General features: G+C 36.8%; 1 protein-coding gene across 3 annotated transcripts in view; it reads left to right on the forward strand.

Annotated features, from left to right (window-relative positions):
* Positions 1-14,838, forward strand: part of tspan9a (tetraspanin 9a) — a 217,080-nt gene that overhangs the window by 18,703 nt on the left and 183,539 nt on the right. For 2 of the 3 annotated variants that reach the window (XM_046864445.1, XM_046864446.1), the window contains exon 2: positions 9,896-9,966. The gene's annotated coding sequence lies outside the window, so the exon portion shown is untranslated. Of the gene's footprint in view, positions 1-9,895; positions 9,967-10,469; positions 10,605-14,838 lie in introns of those variants that run through there. The other variant, XM_046864447.1, reaches the window with a different exon arrangement.

Below are 14,838 nucleotides of genomic sequence, written 5' to 3' on the forward strand. Positions count from 1 at the left end.
TATGTTGAAAGGCTTTGGGACTGATTACTTGGTAACACTTTACAATACTTTATTTTGTACTAAACTTAATAATTTAGAGTCTGGTGTGAAAAGCACAGATTTGTTTTTGTTCTATTTTTAGAATTAGGTAATCCTGATATATTTCTTACTTCTGTAGTCTGTAAAATATCTTTTCCAACAATGAACTGGAACAGTATTGTAATATGACACACATGATAACTTCATTTATAGTGACTGCTTACATACACCTGAACTTGGAACTCGTAGGAGCTTTTTTGAACATTTCATTCTACATTTGAACTTCATTTTCCTGATATAATAACCTCTACTTTTCTGTAAAGAAGTTTTAGTTTTTGGAACGTGCTTGTGGAGATTTGTGCTCATTAACACAAGGGTGTTAACAAATGAGCACAACATTCCAAATTATCTTAAAGGGGTTCAAGAAGATTGAGGACAACCCATGTGTTTATGGTGCTTTCTTTGTGCATTTGAGGCATTGCCATGCTGGAACAGGTTTTGCTTCTCCTAGTTCAAGTGAATAATGAATTATTTAATAATAATTAACAATAATAATACTGCACCCAAAAACATTCTATACAATTGTGTGACTCCAAGTTTGTGGTCGCCATTTGGAAAGAACCACATATGGCCGGAAAAGTAAGGTATCCCAATAATTCTTGTTCGTATAGCGTACGTGTTACTGAACAGCCTTTCAAAGCAATAATTTCCGTCATTGATCATATTTTGTCCTTTTTTCCAGTGAGACATCACTGTAGTGCTTCCACATGTGCTAGACAGAAGTACTACTTTAGACACTGTGGGAAAATGGTGTATTATTTCCACTAAAAACACCATTTTCATCCTGTAGTCTGCTCTACATGAAACATCTGTATGGTTTTAATTGTTCCATTTTTTATAGCAGAAATCTGGATTCTCAGCCAGGTTTAGATCTTAACATACTTCCCTGAGCTGTTGGTAATGAATTGCTTGACTCTGTAGAACTCCTTGAGGTTGCTTGGAACGTGGCTAATGGCATCTAAAGGTTTATTATGAGACAGGTTGACGATGAGCATGTTTGACCCAAAAACCGATGCTGAAACTCTCTCACAATCTTTTTCATTGAGCAGTTCCAGTGGCTTGCAAATGACCCCACTGACCAGGATTCTGTTTTATAATAAGCGTACTGAGAATTGGTGCAAAAACTGGAAAGAATGATGACAGATCCTTGAATCCATGGTGCGAGTCAAAGTTGTAAAACATGCATTCTTGCTATTTAAGCAATTCATTTTGTCAAAAATGCACTGACATATAGTGTATTTGTTTATTACTTTAAACAGCAGATGTTGCTAGATAGCAGCTTTGGAGTTTCACATTGCAAGAACTTCATCTTAATAAAGATATGAGAGAAAAACACTGTAAGGTGACATGATGGAAGAAGCCCAGAGCGGACCCAGAATCAAAATGGAACACACTGTAAAAAAAAGTACTGTACAACATATTAGTGAAGTGAATTACATAGTTTATTGTATAAAATCACTCGTAATCCAGTATTTTTGCTCATTTGACTGATGTCAAGGGCAAAATATATGGGGCCTTTTGGTGGATCTGCAACTCAACACCGTAACCACTGATCCCCCACAACTAGCTCAGCTAGCTTTATTAGTCTTACAGAGGCAGTGGTCCTGCAAAACAAACAGAACGAAAAAGACATTGGATTTCTTTTTCGCTGCATCAATATAAACTCTGCATTCAGCTTTTTTTTATTCTACAAATGTCTGCTTTTCAACTTTAAATATTCCTTTCTGTTCTCAAAGGACTCTTTGAGGACTTTTTTTTTTAACTATATCCATATGCATCCTTCCAGAAGTCTGTCACCTTCCACTCTCGTCATTCCTATTCATTTACAAACTTTTTCGGAAGCTCTTATGCGTGTCCAAGTAAACCACAACCCTTTTTAATATGACGTTTATTAGTAAGAAAGTGGGGTGGAGGGAGTTGGTTTTCCAACGCTGGGGGAAAAACAGATGGGTTAGTGAGAGATGGATGGATTTTAAGATCTCTCTCCCTCACTTCTTTTATTCTCTCAATTTTTCATTTGTGCTTTCTTTGTTCTGGATGACAAGCTGAGGGAGAGAGTGTAATCATTTATATCTCTGGTCTGCTGTCGCTTTCCATGGCCTGCTGCTGAGTGGGAGATACGCCAGCGGCCCAGCAAAGTGGTCTGGCAAAAAGGCTTTATATTCATGGCCCCATTAAGGTTTTCTGCTCGTGTGGCTCTTATTAGACGTTCAGACAGCAGGCATTATAACAATGCTGCTCACTTACTTATCCCTAATTTAATGTTTGCCTTTTATACAATTTAGGAATGAGACTTTTTTTTACCACAAATAAAATTTGTTTTGTTGTTATGAATAGTTTCATAGTGTCCTATTTTTGAGAAAAAAAATTAAAAGGAATAGATTTTTGGATAGTGAACCATTATATTATAAACAGTTTGGCTCTGTTTGTGATGTTCAGCTCTTTGTAACCCTGCTGGCTCGGAGCACTAAGGTGCACTAAGCATAGAAATCATAAAATGCTATGACTCGCTTCCTTCCTTCCACTCTGCAGTGATGATATTGCATTCTATACACCTATTTTTGTCACAATTTGCATTATAGACTCCTAAAGGAAACCCGAGCGCCTCAAGATCAGTTACTAGTAAATAATAATTACTGATTGTGTCACCAACCTAGGGGTATTATTAACTCAATTTACACACCATTTTACCTTGATGCCAGCCATTTTATCACAATAAGCACTTTATTTCTGGCTGACTATAAGCAGTTCCCTATAAATTGCCTGATTGAGTGTCACTGTGCTTCTCTTTCGTCCTCTTAAGCTTCTGTGAGAGCTCCAGCAGGGCCACTGTGGTGGCCTGCTCTCTGCTGTGAGTGATGGCTGTACATTCACATCTCTTTTATTCCTTACTCCTTCTCAGCATGTGCAATAGCCTGTCTGCTGGATTAATGTGGCTTATCCTTGAAGAGGTCATGCGAAAAGGGAAAACTAACTTCCAGAATACGGGCATGACAGAGTCTGCTATCTGAGTGTTAAGGCACAGAGCAGGAGTGTTGCACAGACATTTCACATGATACAGGCTTGCTTGAATAGTTTGGTAATTTATTAACTTGTGTGGGGGCCAGGGAAACCCTTCACATGGTGTACTATATATAGCTCTGCAAAAAATAGGCTTTCCTTTGTATCTTAACCAGAAGCAATATTGAGGGAGGTCCCACCTACTTTTTTAACACCAGGTTTAAGTCAAATCCTGCAAAACGTAGATTAAATATAACCATTTATGCATCTTTTTTTAAATAAATATATGAAAGGATACACTATATCGACGAAAGTTTGTGGACACCCGACCATAAGATTCTGTATGGGTTTTCGAACGTCCTCTTCCACAGTTAGTCCCCATTTGCTGTTATAATATCCTCCTCTCTCCTCTGAAGATGTTCCACCACATTTTGGAGTGTACTTGTGGAGATTTGTGCTCATTCAGTCACAAAGGTGTTAGTACAGTCATGTACTGATGTAGGGTGAGGAGCCCTGAGGTGCAGTTAGCAGGTAACTCAAGATCTTTCACTCCAACCCATGTAAAGTTTATCTTCATGGACCTGGCTTTGTGCACAGGGACACTGTCATGCTGGAAAAGGTTCTGGTCTCCAAGTTCAAGTGAGGGAAAAATTTAATGCTATGCATCCAAATACATTCTATATAATTGTGTGCCTTCAAGTTTGTGGTAACAGATCGGGGAATATATGTGTGGTGTCCAAATACTTTTGCCAATATTGTTTATATTACTGACAGAAAACTAAATTTATGTTTTGTTGTTTTGTTGTAATGTTTTAAATTTAGTGATAATTTAGTTTGATGTTGTTCTTTAAGATTAATCTTTTGCTATTTACTTGGTATTTACAGAACATGACGATTATTTTCCTCTTATTAAGAATAAAATTTCATAAGTAGCCTTAATAAAAAAAAATAAATAAATAAAAATTATATATATATATATATATATATATATATATATATATATATATATATATATATATATATATTTTTTTTTTTTTCCAAAGGGTTAGGGTTTTATGACTAATTAAAATGTCATTATTCGAGAAATGTTTCACAGACAAGGATGTCAAGGGCCAGGAAAACATTTTGGAAGCAGATTTACGGTTTGGTTTTGACATTGGAGATATTTCCAGTGTTCTTATTCCAGATTAGAGGTTTTAGATGGAACTCGCTCATTACATACATTGGAGGAATCCAATAGCAAACAAAGTACAGTAAAAACAGGAATGGGCTACTTGTACAAACACTTCTGCATTTTAACCAAAACAGCACTTCTGCTTCCAGCAGTATTGTATAATGACAATAAAGTTATTTTAGATTCGGTATTTGCAGAAGCTATGTTCATCATACTGTATGTGTAAGAACACTTGCAGAGCTTCTTTAATCCGTCCGGAAGAAAAGATCTTGATTGAATGCTTTGTTATATGTAAAAAAAAAAAAAAAAAGCTAGAAAGGTAAGTAAACACTTAATTAAAATAAACACCCAAGCTAACATTAGCCCAACATTGTGACTTTTTTGTAGACTGATTGCAAGCTGTTGCATAGCTGCGTGCAAATAGCCATTTAGTTAGTTATTCTTTAGTCTCCTATACACAGTTATTATAATTTGTCAAATACTATCTTACTACCTTAATTTAATTTAAGATGTATTTAAAATTAGTAGCCTGAAATGTCTCCCAAAAAAAAATAAAAAAACTCCACACAAAAAGCTCAACTGGTGTCTTTGACAATCTTTTACTGTGCTATAAATTCTCAGACCAGGTTTAACATCAAATGATCGACTCGTAAATGGCCCGGCAATTTAACTGTAGTCGGGAATACAGAACACTTATGTGTTTCCTTACTGGACCATTATATCACTCAGGGAGCCCGTGCACTGGGAATGACTCTCATTGTGCTATTGACCATGAGCATACACACTAGCATATGGACTGCATTTCACTCTACCCTGCTTGCTTTTATCACACAGGTGACTGACTGTGTGCAGGTTGATCTGCCTTCTGTTTTCTCTTGTTCTACTCTGTTCTCGCCTGAACAGAGTAGAACAAGTGTTTGGATGGAACTGTTAATGAGACAGAACTGAATGATCCCCACTGCCATTGTCCACCTTTCAGTGACACATCAACAAACATGGGATGTCAAGGGAAAAGCCATGCAACTGCAACGCTGTGGTGACAGACAGCAAGTTCAATAGATAAAAACGGAAATGCGAGGGCGTGGAGGGCAATATGATCATGTTTGCTAGGTGTCTAGGAATATTGTGGCATCTTATAGAATGCACTCCTACATTATGAATACTTGAAATTAATGAAATTATTTTTCATTGGTTAAAATAACCGTTATCAACAAAGTAAACAAAAAAAACCCCAAAAAACAAGAACAACAAAGTTTTTATATATAAATGCTATTGGATCTAAGAATTTTTTATTTTATTTTTTTATAATAAATGAAATTTGATAGGAAAGTAGACTTTTATTTTATTTTTTCATTAAGCACATTTACGGGTTTCCTGGTGGTCTAGTGGATAGGATGTGGCGCTCTCACCGCTACGGCCCAGGTTCGATCCCCGGTCAGAGAACCAACCCCAGCCATTAGGGTTGCACAAGCCTTAGTGCCGGTCCCAAGCCCGGATAAATGGGGTGGGTTGCGTTAGGAAGGGCATCCAGCGTAAAAACATGTGCCAAATCAAACATGCAGATGATCCGCTGTGGGGACCCCTAATTGGAGAAGCCGAAAGAAAGTTTATTAAGCACGTTTACGGTATTCTTCTGCCAAATGATTTTATCCAAAAGAAACTTTATCATCATGTTTGCTTTTTGACTTCTGTTTCATGCTGGAAGTGTAACATAGTCATAGGTGGTCCAGGAACTAGTGAAATGGCATGTCTGTATGTTACTTTGAAGAAAGTTTTAAGTCGGAGCTGAATTGCAGTTGTGATAGCTAGAGAAATATTTGTAAATGTTTATTAATAAAATATATATAGAGTCATGACCCATGTTTTGTAAACCTGTGGACAAGGCTTAAAAGTAATATTAAATGTGGTGATGAAATGCTAGGTGGTTAGCTAGACATTGTTTGAGTCTGACTAGCTTAATTTTTTACTTATTTTGTTTAGGGAGACTTTTGCTGCAACCAAATTCAGTTGTCTTCTGCTAACATTTCATTTGTGCCAGATACATTATATATAAGCTATATTTTTAGATATGAAGCAAATGTCTGTTGCTTTGGCAAGAAATTTATGATTTAGTTTAAACTGGTGTCATATGTATTGTCATTCTGAGATCAGTATATCTCTCATTGTTGTTAAAAAGCCTGAATAATACAGCTGTAATTGTATTTAATAATATAAGTGGCTACCAAAACAAGTACGCAATAAATGTATGAAGAAACGTCTTAGAAACATTGGAATGTGTTTGGATCAGGACTAAATAAGTAAAGGGGACATTGGCTGTGGTCTGGATTTATGTCTTAATGAAACAGGAGCAATCATGTTTAGAAGGCCACTTCTCCTTTCTTCAGTTTGTCCTTCACTTTGTGTCACTGTGTTGTGTGATTCTGTGTCTGCTGACTCAGAGAGAAAGAGAAAGAAACCAGGCCCTGCCTTGTGGTTGAGCTGTAATTGAAGCATTGCAGGCAGTGCTGCGGTTCTGTGTTGGGAATGGGAATACTTAACAGCCCTTATGACAAGGAAAAAAAAGTACAAAACTTCACCAAAACAGAGGCGAGCAGCAGCTGCAGCCCGGATCTGCTTCCTGTCTATTCATGTAGCATGAGTTCATGGAGTGGCACCTCAGCCTGCACTGCTCTGGTTTGGCCATTACAGTCCATTAGAGTACGCTGTACATTACACCGAGCAATTTAACCGTGCAAATGTATCCCAAATGTCCGAGCAACAGCACTAAGCACTAAAACCTTACCTTATGTTAAGCGCTGCTGCATATTCACTCCATACCCTTTCACCTCTACCTGCAGCCATTCGCACTAATTCTGTAGAGGAAAGAATTTACTGGTGCTTTTGGTATATTTCCGAGGCACGAATGTTATTTGCATTCAACACTCAATAGTGTGATTAAGCTTGTATTTGAGCATTAAGCTCTCTCTAGAATGGAAGGACTGATCACAGCTCAATGGTGCAGTAAATCCTTCTGATATACTGTTCAGTTTATAGCATATAAACCGCAGTGAAAGCAAACGTGCCAAACTCTTTAATCAGGCAAAAGTGAAAAACATTTCGATTTGAAATAAATGCTTAGGGATGTGGGTGCGTGTACGTTGCATTCTTCTGATCTTAAGTTTTAAAAATGAAAAACATTTGATGTAACTCACTATGTTTAAAAACTTTTTTTTGGCTGAAAATGAAAAAAAAATTAAATACAACTTTCTTGCGATCAAATCTTTGCGATCAAATCAACCCTGATGTAAAATAACTGATCAACCATCAGCACATTATCCATCAGTGGATTCATCAGACATTCTGGCTTCGCTGTGAGAAATTCATATGAATCATTACATGCTTTTTAAATGTGACAAAAGCGTGACAGTAAATGGAGTCCCACACATGTCCTCTTTTTACAATGTTATGCCATGCACGTAGTCTTCAGACACTCATTGCAGAACAACCCTATCCTGATTATCTGTAAGCACTGAATATGTTGGGTCTAGTTTGTATCATATTATTGATGATTTGTGCACATTGCTCCAGAATGGACATTTCTTCCTAAGAAAAGACCACCAATAAAATTTATTCCTGGGTCATAATTAGAAATGTTAGATTGGAAATAGTGTATAATTTTGGGTATTTATAGTGTTTAATATTGTGAGATTTTGACAATTTGTGTGATTAAATTAATAGGAAACATTAACAAATAAGTCATATTCTCTGCTTATGTGTGCTCAGAATCAATAAAAAGCCATTTTCTCCCTTTTCTGCTTTCAGTATTAAATAAAAATAAATAAATAAATAAATAAATAAGGGCATGATCATTCACATTTAGTTTTCTCAATAAAACCTGTTAGAGTAAGCAACAAACTCTTCATTCATATTAACTTTTTTCTGTAAAGCTGCTTTGAGACAATGTCCGTTGTGAAAAGCGCTATATAAATAAACTTGACTTGACTTGACTCATATTAACGCAGTAAAGGTAATAAAACTTTTGTAATTATAAAAATAAAAAGAGAATAAAGATTCACTAAGGAAACACCAGCAAAGTATAACTAACAACAGCTTTAATTCTAACTTTAAAAATGTTAACTAATTAAAGCTAATAGCAGGCTTAATAAACACAAAGCAGATGAATTACACTGTTGGGTATTAAGTATTAAGTTTGGATTGGGTAAGAAATGAGTTGTTTCAAGCTGTTTGATGCTGAAAAGGTTATACTTGATTGAGGTATTTATTGTGAATCTAATAATTAAATGTCAAAATTTTTTGGTTAAAATATATATAAAATAATACTTAGTTATTAAAGTGCAGTAACAAAGTAATTAAATGTAATTATATGTTGTTACTTTTCAGGAATTAGTTCGACTTTTACTTCCTAGTTCTTCTATGTTCTTGTTTTTTATTTCTGGTTACATGTTTTAGATGTCTTGTCCCTTGTTTCTTCTTCTTTTTCTCCTTTGTTCTTACTTCACTGTATGAACAAAAGTTTGTTGACACCTGACTGTAAAGATTAGTATGTGTATTTTGAACATCCCGTTCCAGATTTGGTTCCCTTTTGCTGTTATAATAACCTCCACTATTCTGTACATTCACACCTCTTTTATTCATTCCTCCTTCTCAGCATGTGCAATAGCCTGTCTGCTGGATTAATGTGGCTTATCCTTGAAGAGGTCATGCGAAATGAAACTTCCAGAATATGGGCATGACGGAGTCTGCTATCTGAGTGTTACGGCACAGAGCAGGAGTGCTGCACAGACATTTCACATGATTCATATATATATCTCTACTGAGGGATTTTACCACCAGGTTTAAGTCTACTCCTGCAAAACATAGTTTAAATATAACCATTTATGAAAAGATACACTATATCGACAAAAGTTTGTGGACAACCGACCATAAGATTCAAGATTCTGTATGGGTTTTGGAACATACTCTTCCACATTTAGTCCGCATTAGCTGTTGTAATATCCTCCTCTCTCCTGCGAAGATGTTCCACTAGATTTTGGAGTGTGGTTATAGAGATTTGTGCTCGTTCAGCCACAAGGGTGTTAGTAAAGTCAGGTACTGATGTAGGTTGAGGAGCTCTGGGGTGCAGTCAGCATTCCAATTCATCCCAGTAGGGTTGAGGTCAAAGCTCTATAGCAGGACACTAAAGATCTTCTACTTCCTTTCATGTAAACCATATCTTAATGGAGCTGGCTTTGTGCACAGGGACATTGCTTGCTGGAACAGGTTCTGGTCTCCAAGTTCAAGTGAAGGGAAAATGTAATGCTACTCCATCCAAAGACATTCTATACATCTGTGTGCCTACAACGTTGTGCCAACACTGGGAAGAACCATCCCAATACTTTTGTCCATATAGTGTAACTTTTCTTCTTGTTCCATTCTCTTTATTAAATCTTTTTATTTTATTAACTGCCATTTGTATCCTGTTTCTCGAGTCCTTATACAGATCATGTTCTGCAATCATTTTCTATGCAGATTCTATTATATGGGGAATATTTTTACTTGTATAAACAGTGATTTCAATTAGTCAAAATCAGTGGGAGTTTTAACACCACACCTATTTTCCCCATGCCTGTTCATTAAAAAAATTATTTTCAATCTATTTAACAGGGCTGGCCATCATATCTACCAGATCATCGCATCTCTCTCCATACTGAGGCTGGCAGAAGACATCAAAACAGGTCAGGGACATATGAAATGATGTTTAAAATTGTTTAATTTGATTATTTATTATTTGCTTTGGCTTTCTTTGTCACATGATAAGTGTGCAGGTTATGTCACTCATCTGAATAAATATGTCTAGTCATCCAAAGGCTTACACTAATTTGGTTTAAATTCTCAAACGTAACATTGATTCAGTGCAAGTTTTTAGTTTAAAGTCCTTGAAAAAGGCTTCTTTCAGGGTCAATTTGCTCAGATTGTATCAGGGTCATTCTTTATAATGGTTATTTTCAGTCCTCCCACGTGTGGGTTTTGTTAATGGCTCGCAGCCAGCAGGTTTCCCTGGAGCTGTTAAGTAAGAAAGCGTGGTTGGCTAGTTGTCTTGCCTCTGGTTGGCCCAGTTTCTGTGACTCCATGACACTGGCAGCAGGAAAACAACTGCCCTGCTTTTCCGCATTTATCCTTTTCCTCAGAGAGCAAATTACGTCCAAGGCACAAAAAAGGACCTACTCAGAAAATATAAGCGATGTCTCGAAGGGCTAGTAATTATCAGCTTATTAGGCCAGCTGAAACAAGTGGAAACATGCACTCAAATCCTAAAGGTGTCATTTAGTCGAGGGTACCGAGGCACCAGGAGCAGCAGTCACACCAGCTGAGCGTAAGTCAGGGCATAAAGTCTGTCCTAAAGTTTAAAACTAACGATGTGTCGAATTTCTTTTGCACCACAGGTACTTAAGCTTCATTGTAACTAGTAATGCATAAAGGGGTCGTAGATCAAACTTTGCCGCATGAAGTGACGTTTTTCTGCAGTACCAGAAAGAATGATCCGATCTAAAAAGGAACTAATATCACTATGCACTGAAGCAGTTTTATTTATTTGGCTTTCTCAATGTATTTTCTTCAGGAAATGTTAATATGTTATATAATTTAAAACTAGTATTGAAAATATTGTAAATATTGATCTGTTTTCTTTTGTATCGTTGCCTTCGGATGCAGCATTACATTTTCCCTTCACTTAAGCTAGGAGACCCAAACCTGTTCCAGCATGACAATGCCTCTGTGCACAAAGCCAGCGCCATTAAGATGTAATTTACATGCGTTGGTGTAGAAGGTGGGATGAACTGGACCAGGTCTCTTTACCCTACATCAGCACTTGACCCTTGTGGCTGAATGAGAACAAATCTCCTCATTGACACTCCAAAATCTCGTGGAAGACATCCATATAGTGTATATTAGCAGAATCAAACCACAGCCATGAAAAGTAGCAAAGAAGCTACAAAAATGCAAATGTTATAAACAATGCATATTAAAAATGAAACGAAAATTAAAGAATTAAACGATTTTACACGTTACAAGTTTGATGTACAACATTGTACATTGTACTAAAGAATAAACTGATATGAAATAGTAAGTTGCTGATAGGTGTAGTGTACACACCAATCAGGCATAACATTATGACATTATAACGTTATATCTGTTGAAATAAAAAACACTGATTATCTCTTCATCATGGCAGTAGGTGGGATATATTAAGCAGCAAGTGAACATTTTGTCTTTGAAGTTGATGTGTTAGAAGTAGGAAAAATGGGCAAGCGTAAGGATTAAGGTGAGTTTGGGCCAAATTGTGATGCTAGATGACTGGGTGAGAGCGTCTCCAAAACTACAGCTCTTGTGGGATATTCCTGGTCTGCAGTGGTCAGTATCTATCTACAGTGCTTCAAGGAAGGAACAGTGGTGAACTGGTGGCAGGTTTATGGCCGGCCGAGGCTCATTAATACACATTGGGAGTGAAGGCTGGCTCGTGTGGTCTGATCCAAAAAACGAGCTCATGTAGCTTCAATTGCTGAAGATGTTAATGCTGTTAATGCTCAACAGGTCAGAACTGTTTTGGGTTCCTAGGGGGACCAACACTATATTAGGCAGGTGGTCATAAAGTTATGCCTCATCGGTGTATATTTGAATATATATATATTATAATAATATAAATAATAATTGAAACTAATTACTGAGTATTCATTTTAAGTCATAGCCTTAAGTGTGTTATAGGTCTGTTCTAGCTGTGTGAAAACGAGGGCAGAAAGAAATGTAAAACTTTGCACAAATTCGGGTGACTTTTTTTTTTGCGACTCACGTTCATGATTTAAGCGATCAGCCCGGAATAACTAAATGTAAAAGACTTTTGGCCAAATTAAAGTCCCTTGTCAGCAGCTCACTAACTGTTACACCTCCTCAGGGATGTGCAGTGAGCTGTGTTTGGTATGCTGGCTGTACTCCACAGAGATCAGGCAGGCTGGCTTTGACCTCAGGCAGGCACTTTTCTGGAATCTACAGCTCAGTGGCACAGCAACATCTGGCTTTCACCTTCGCTTAGTGAACAGCCACCGGACCTGTGACATGACCTGAACTCATTATAGTACAGAGGAAGAGAGAAATGCTTTTGATAAAACAGCTATAGAATGAGCAGTTTTAGATTCAATTTACTGTATACATTATTTTCTTAACAACATGGACATTGCTGTTGGAGGGAGAAGAGTTTGATCTTAAGCGCCTCACCTGCAGTTTTGAAAATGTGCATGCGGTAGGAATGGGATTACATATTGACCATATTACAAATTAGCATTATGTGTAGTAAATAGATATTTATTTATCTGATTTTAGATCCTTCAGTGCTGCATTTGTAATAAAAAGGAGGCAGAAACTCCATACTGAGCTTTTATGCTGTTTATGGTGTATGGTCAGAGAATGATAAACTCAGTAGCTAGGCTAAAACAAGAAACATTTATTGTATAATATTGTATGGTGAGTAATAATGCTGTCAGGCGAAAGAACGTGCCGGAAACCAAAGTGAAATCCACAAGGTTTTTTAATGAAGAATAACAGGGCAAAGCAGAAAACGGCAAACCGCAATGAAACTCCAGTATAACTAGACCTAGTGAAAGCTGTGATCAGACTGATGCGAACAATACACACAGAGTCCCGTAAACAGAGATAAACCAAACTGAGTAGCTTGGGTAGTCCGACAGTGTTCCTTAGCCTAAGCTGTAGAACAGACAATGAGCTTGGGGAGGAACGGGGGTTATGTAGCATGGGAACTGATGAGGGCCAGGTGTAGCTGATTAGTAAGTGGGAGATCTGCTTGGAGTGGTAGGTGAAGGTGTGGCTGGTGGATCCCTGACAAATGCATCGTCTTCATTAATAAAGATGAATTGAATCAAAGGAATTGCTGGTGTGGATGACTGCGTAATTGTACTAATTATGTTTTCGTATTAAAGTTCTTGAATTATCAATCTGTTTTTGCGACCATGGCAGAAGGGTTAAAGTTGCAAGTCGTGCCTATGAGTTTCAGGCCACTGTATTTAATTTGCTAGTGATGGCGTTGCATTTTACTCGGTTTAATCAGTATTTCCATGGAACTGCATCTTCCTGAAGCTGTAATGATCATCTGGCATTAGTCCATATTAGATTAGATTAGCTTTACCTTTAGTGTCATTGCACATGTTACAGTACAAGGCAACAAAATGCAGTTAGCATCTAACCAGACGTGCTTTGGTAGCAGTGTAAAATATTTACATATGTACAGGTTAGTATTATATATGTAATAAATAATGATAATGAACTAAAAACATGTTACCAATTATATGAATAAAAGAGGGAGTATGAACACTGAGTACAGTGGTCTTGGATGAGTGCAATGAAGGAGATACTGTCTATTAATTAAACGCTCTATTTTTAACCAGATTGCAAAGAGAACTAAATGGAATGGGGTGTTTAAAAAGCACAAATTAATTTTATTGTTAGCTGTCCACAAACTTTTGTCCATACAGTGTAGCTGGTTGTATAAAGTTAATTATTGAGTAATAAGTAATAAGATGATATGACCACTATTGGTATAAGTGTTGCAGTTGGCATCCCCAGGAATCTTTTGGGTTTAGTAAGATGAGAATACTAATCGTGGCAAGCTTGTTGTCTTTGTGTCCATTTATCATTGGCTTTCTGACTTCTGGGAGTGAGAAGAGTCATGATTCCATATCGAAGAACCTCCAGTGCATTAGCACTTGATAGAGTTTCTCCAGCTCTGTTTTCTGGAGAGGAAATGCAGGAAATTGTGCTTTTCTTTGTCAGAAAGAGGAATGTTTTCTTTTTAAATGCCAAAACCAAGGGTGACTGCGCAACCTTCTAGCTGTTTTAATAGCAGCGTGTAATGAAACAGAACTGAAGGCTTCCTGCTGCGTGGGTTTTTGAATTGTGTTCAACAAACATGTTGTTAGAATAATCTAATTTTTAAGTTGAATTAAATGCATATATTGGTATTAATAGTGCTATAAATAGTGCTTTTTTTCCACCTGTCTCCTCTATTTTTTATATATGTACATATGAGGTACATATATGCTTGTATTAAATAAGGATATTTGTATGAGGGTTTCAAATACAATGCGATGGTCTTTGGGTTCTTAGCCTGCATCTGTCAGTGGTGCTATTTTCTCAGTGCATGCCTGATTATGGAGTAAATTAGCTCTGATTTCTGATGCTTTTGAAATGCTGCATCTATACATTTATATTTTTACTAATGAAATAGAATTGAAACATTAATATACCACAACAATAAATACACAGCAGTGTTTTCTTTTCAGAAATGAGCTAATTACTCAGCCTTTATGCAACCAAATTAGAAAACAATGAACCAGTGGAAAGATTTGTGGACACAGTGAAAATGCTTTTTTTAGTATCTCATTAAAGACTAGTATTGGACACAGCATTAGTGTTTTTCAATGCTTTCATGCTTTTGGTGTTAGCTTTCATTGTTTTTCTTTTTCGGTCATGCATGGCTTAATTACATTAAGATACAGGGTTTAACCTTTGGCCTTTGTATGTATTTTTAATAAAAAAAAAAA

Source organism: Silurus meridionalis, chromosome 13 (genome assembly GCF_014805685.1).
Source record: "Silurus meridionalis isolate SWU-2019-XX chromosome 13, ASM1480568v1, whole genome shotgun sequence".
Lineage (NCBI taxonomy): Eukaryota > Metazoa > Chordata > Actinopteri > Siluriformes > Siluridae > Silurus > Silurus meridionalis.